Source organism: Halyomorpha halys, unplaced genomic scaffold (genome assembly GCF_000696795.3).
Source record: "Halyomorpha halys isolate HHAL.00 unplaced genomic scaffold, Hhal_1.1 Scaffold844.1, whole genome shotgun sequence".
NCBI classification, from domain to species: domain Eukaryota; kingdom Metazoa; phylum Arthropoda; class Insecta; order Hemiptera; family Pentatomidae; genus Halyomorpha; species Halyomorpha halys.
Window position 1 is genome coordinate 343954 of NW_027111153.1, and position 6131 is coordinate 350084.

Genomic DNA, 6131 nt, shown 5'->3' on the forward strand with positions numbered 1-6131 from the left:
TATTTGACGTAAGTAGCTCATTTAGGGTTCATATTTCAGCAAATTTACTCTTCTTTAAATAATGTTCTCATAGATTTCTAGTGTTGTTAGTTTTTAAGATATAGAGCTCCGAACGAAAATGTTTTTCTAAGGTTTTGAAACAGCCGCCATTTTTTATTTCCCTTACTTATACTTGGTAGACTCATCAATTTTTACTATTAATTATACATAGTTTTCATTAAAGTAATCAAAAATTGGGGTGAGATAACTGCCTTTTTTTCTTCCCGGCTCTTGTACTGAAGGATTCTGCTGGTAAACACTGCACGAGTCTGCCCACCTGCCCAGCAAAATTGATAGCATGGGTATTAAATATCTATTTTGGACTAAAATTTACCCAAGTTTTAGTAACTTAGAGCTTTTATATAACTTAGTTAGTAGCAATACAGGCTGTTCCAGGAAAATAGCTATAATGATATTATAATATTATTATAAGAAGATATGCATAACATAAGAATAAATATAATTGTTAATATGTTATAGATATCAACTATGTTTATTCAAATTGTTTTTCAATTATCTAGACACTACTTACATATTTTCTTACCTGTATAATATTATATTTTATCTTTCACTGTTATCAATCTGCTACTGTCTTATTCCATGGTTATCAATCAACTATTTTGTATTATTCAATTCAATATTTTGTGTAATTCCAAATTTATTAATCTACTATCAACTATCTACACCTCACTCTTCATTTTAATTTATATTCACTCTAATTTTTTTTTAAGGTACATATTCGTTTTATTATTCTGTTAAATATAATTTTGATAATTTATTCAATTATTTTTAATTACATCATGTAATTCAGTCCGTGTAGCCCATCCCTAGGGCTAGTACAAGTGGATCTGTAGGTAATATTAAGATCACTGTTAATTATCAAGTACATCAAACATACGTATTGGAGTATTGGTTTTTTTTTTTAAATTTAAGTAGGTAAATATATTTTTTTATCCTGGAATTGGGTGAAACGTGGGCAATTTTCTAATGAATGTAGATTTGAGAAAGGTCTTACAAAGTAACCTCATTAAATAACGAGTTACTTGGCAAATAATCAATATAAAATAAAGTCTATAAGACAATAACGTTCTTCAAATAATTCAAAATAGGTTTTATTTTAGTTTAGCTGTTACTTTTTGAACTCCCACCTAAGTCTTTTAGAATTTTAGTAATCAAATTATTAATTAATTTTAAACGATAGGTTACCCCGTTGGTAACCTGTTACTTATTGGATTTCTGTAACAGGACTCGAGGTGCAGTAACAAGTAATCGGAACCTGAGAGAAGGGTGCTATAACAGACATGGCCTGTCTTTCTCTTCCAATGGAAGCTTTAAATATTCCCAAGAGACTTTCACCAACGACTCTCCTTAGCCGGGGAGGTGTTACTAGACTGCCTTGGCTTAGTCCCCCGCATACCTCAACAGCAGCTGCCTGCTCCAAATCTACATATCTTTCCATTTTATTATAGGTCAATTTAAATTTATTATTTTTATTAGAAATATAATCACTTAAAAACTGTCATTCTTATTTACATACTGCTTAAGAAAAAAGTTTATGCATAGCAGTAGCTCAGTTACAGACGTGGCCAGGTCCATTTATTTCACAAAAAGAAGACATTGTTTCATCCTCTATCCAATATTAACTCCCTTTCATAAAAAAAAAAAAAAAAAGGCTAGAAACATGTTAAAAATTCTCTCAAACGCTTGGTTTCATAGAAAAAAAAAACACTACAAGCGCGCAATTTCAAAAACCGCCAGATCCATAGAAACCAATCATAACAGAGTATTTGGACTACATAATCATAAAAAAACTTCACTAAACCTTCGGTTACTATTTTATTTTATTCGTTTTGATTAAATAAGTTCTATTTTAATTTCATATAAACTGTTGCAAAGTGAACCTGGCCAGGTCCATTTATTTCACAAAAAGTAGACATTGATTCATTCTCTATCCAATATTAACTCCCTTTCATAAAAAAAAAAAAAAAAAGGCTAGAAACATGTTAAAAATTCTCTCAAACGCATGATTTCATAGAGAAAAAAAACCACTACAAGTGCGCAATTTCAAACACCGCCAGATACATAGAAACCAATCATAACAGAGTATTTGGACCACATAATCATAAAAAAAAAACTTCACTAAACCTTCGGTTACTGTTTTATTATATTCGTTTTGATTAAATAAGTTCTATTTTTATTTCATATAAACTGTTGCTAAGTGAACCTGGCCGTGTTTGTAATTAAGAAATTAATAAAATGAACATAAATTCTGATAGCCTAATAAATGGTGAATAATATTTTTTTATTAATTCTAAAATAACATTTGTTTTTTGTTTAGAATCTTAATAAAATAAATTTTATCCAATTTTAGTCTCATAACAAATTTTTTCTAGTCCTACGTTTCGGCCAATTCGGCCATCCTCAAGAATCCTTAATAAAATTTCAGAACCACATTAATTTTAAAAACCTTTTTAAAAAGCTATTTTGCCTAGGTCATTAATTCCATTAAACGGAAGTTGTGATAAATTATAATAGTGAAAATAATCTATCATTAAAAGTTTTAATTTTTAATTTAATACGTTGAATTGAAAAATATGGTAATTGCTGATTGAAATTAATGACTTGGGCAGAATAGACTGCATAAAGTTTTTTTAAATTGATGAGGTTCTAAAATTGAATTAAGATTGTCCTTGAGGATGGACGAATTAGCCGAAACGTCGGACTCAAAAAGAAATATAAATTGTTTTGAAACTTAAATAGGATAAAATTTGTTTTATTTAAATAATAAAAACCAGTCTCAAGAAAGTGTAAATTTTATATATGAAATTTGATTTTTTTTATTTAACGCATAGAATTTGTTACCATGATTCGTTTTAGAGCATACTGTTAAAAGTTTCTGAAAGTGGATTAATTAATCTAAGATTTACTTTGAAACATTCATTAAATTTATTTATTTATTGCGTATTTATTGAAGAGAATTAAAATACAATCTTCTATAAACCAAGGACATTTAAGTATCATAGTCAAATATTCATTCATATAACATATAGAGAAATAGAATAAAAAAAAGTTTAATAAAATAAAATGATTTAAATAACTAAAAGGCATTTTTTATTTGTATTTTATAATGCTCTTCACAAGGATATTATAAAAATAATAAAACTTAAGTTTATAGAGCTCAATTAATTTATTTTAGTTTTTATTGTCCATAACTAATTGTTCAATAAATAACTCTACTTTCACTAACGTTTATATGAAAATATAAATAAAAGGAAGTATTGTGATCGTTTACAATTTCGAAATCAAGTTTTGGACGGTTACACACGTTTGGAAGTCCCCTCAGTCCAAATAACTAAGTCTCGCATAATTTTTAGCGTGTACGTGAAACAACCTAGCTCATTACAGAATATATTTTATTATACCTTATTAGGATTTTTAAAAAATATTCCGATCTCTTCTAATCGTATCCATATATACACGGCATGGTTTTCTTTATTTATACTGTTGTGACCTTGGCAGGAACAGAGACAATTTGATATTCGTTATTTTAATCTGGAGAATCCCTAAAATAGGAATTATTATTGTAAGTGAAAGTTATGATGAATTTTTTTTTTTATTTCAGATTATTACACTTTAATCAAAAATCAAATTTTATTTCAAAATATTTTTTTTTTCAAGTTTCGATAGTTTTCTTTTATCTAGTTTTACTATCACTTTTCCACTTTCCAAAACACTCAAGCTCCTTACTCCCTTCACATCCGACCGGCAGGCGATAAAAGTGAAAAGTTGTTTGACCATTACTTGAGGGGTTTAGATTGTACGGATATATTTGAGCGAAGTGACTGCTACCAAAGCTTAGAGAAAAAGTGAATAATATAGCGGGGGCATTGCAAAACCCCCACTATTGTGTGTACGTTCACCACTCGAATATGACTTGACTTAGAATCAAGGACTTTTTTAAAAATAAAAATTAATTGTATGAACAAAAACAGGTGTTTGTTGAATGAGAGATTAGGTATATCATTGCCGGTACCAGGAAGAAAAATATAGACTGTACAAGTAGCTAATGATTAAGCAGAATTAATTAAAGTTAAAATTATTTTTTTTTTAATGCTTATGTTAGTTTTGATAAATAGTGAATGTAAGCGTTGTGAGTTGTGTGTATAACTTCAATTTTAGCTTTGGGGCTCCACTAAACCTTTGGATTCCTCCCGAATCCAATCCTTATAGTCCAAAATCCTTCGTAAAATCCTTAATGCTCTTTACTTTGTCACAAATCAAGTAACCCATTTTTTTTAAAGGCTTCTCCTTCATTACATAATAATCTTCCTAGGTGTTTGAAACGAAGATGGCCTCGACATCTTCTCCTTTAGAAATGTTATTGGAGTTCTAGCAATGGATAATAGATTATCTACATGTTTGTATCATGTCATATTATCACCTACATCAAATTTACTTGTAATATATATTTTTACACAGTTGTAAATAAAAAAAAATTGAATTTCAATAATTAAACTTTTATAAAATCAGAAAAATTCTATTCCCAAAGTTCAAGTGGTTTGAAGAAAAGGGTTGTAAAATAATTTTGGAAAAAATAGAAATTTGAAATTAGTGGTGAAGAATTAGAACTTTGAAACCAATTTCTAAAGTATGATGTGAGCAGTTTTTTATTTTTTTTTTACGAATTATACAATGGTTCATTTAATTGCACTCAAGAGCAAAATATTAATTGCTCAAATTGTATAACTATAATTTAGATTATATTCTATTTTCAATTTAGTGCAGGGAGAAAAAAAAATTCAATCTTCAATTCAACATTTTAATTTATACTTCAGTTTAGTGCCTCTCTAAAAACAATGTTCGTACTCACTTTTTAATCTAAATTGCACTAAATTTTTATTCCGTCTTTGCTCCTGCACCTTGACATAGTCCCGTACAATAGTCAATGAGTAATTATTGTTTTTTTAGATTGTTACACATTAACCGACTTTTTCAAAACTCTGCCGTTATGATTTTTTTTTATAGTCATAGCAAATGACAATCAACAGGAATTGCATACGTTTCAGAACGAATGGCATAAAATATTACACGGTGATCACTTAAAACTTTTTTATATAATAGAGATTTTATTTTTTGTACAATTTATAGACAAATCAATATAAACTTTCCAATTCATCGACGAGTGATGAACATTATATGACCTAATGTAGCGGGCAACGACACTTGAAGCTCCTGACTCACCAATTGCGTTGTTCAATCGCTCATTAACTTAAATTAAACAGGCCAATGAAGTAACTACCTCACAATTTATATCTCATTTCCGCATAGAAACCTAACAAGAAAAAGATATATTTATTATTCTGTAAATGTAATGGAATTTCATCCTAAATTTCAACTAAATAAATGATAAACCAACATTGTCATTTTAAAATATGTTAAACATCAAGTGATAATTCTATAAAAACGTGGTTTTAATTACATTACATTAATTTATTATATATTGTACAATAAGGAATTGTTTTGTGAAAACTGTGAAGGTTTATGAAGACAAATAAGACAACAATGGTCACATCTCTAATTCTGGTCTTAGAAATCTATTTCCAGATTTTGGTTATAGATATAACCAAAAAGTCATTCATTTTCCTTTAGGTGATGGATTCATAGACAAAAATCATTTGCTTCTCACAAAATAGTTAATTTCGAAGTGAAAAACAAAATTTTTGGGGACAAATTACGTATTATGTAGTTTATTTCACACATTTTTCCATAATTTATATATAAATACAGATTTTTCAACAATGAACTTGATCATGAAACAATTCGATTTTAGTACTCTAGGGAGGAAGTAATAGATCAATGCAATAAATATATACATATTAAATGAAATTTCAAAATGTAACATAAATTTAAATATGTCTAAGAGAGTTAATTATTACTATATTAATTATCAATATGGTTAATATTACGATATTTTAGATGATACCCATTCAATATTGAGATGTTTCTCAAACGGATAAATTATCAAAGTAAGATATTGAAAGTATAAGTTGCCTGATGAGTATTATTTTACAATAAGTCAAAACTTATTGTAA

The 6131-nt window shown here is 28.0% G+C and overlaps 1 protein-coding gene across 1 annotated transcript in view; it reads right to left on the reverse strand.

Annotated features, from left to right (window-relative positions):
- Nucleotides 1-6131, reverse strand: part of LOC106686597 (probable maltase-glucoamylase 2) — a gene marked incomplete at its 5' end in the record, with an annotated part of 22216 nt that overhangs the window by 5966 nt on the left and 10119 nt on the right.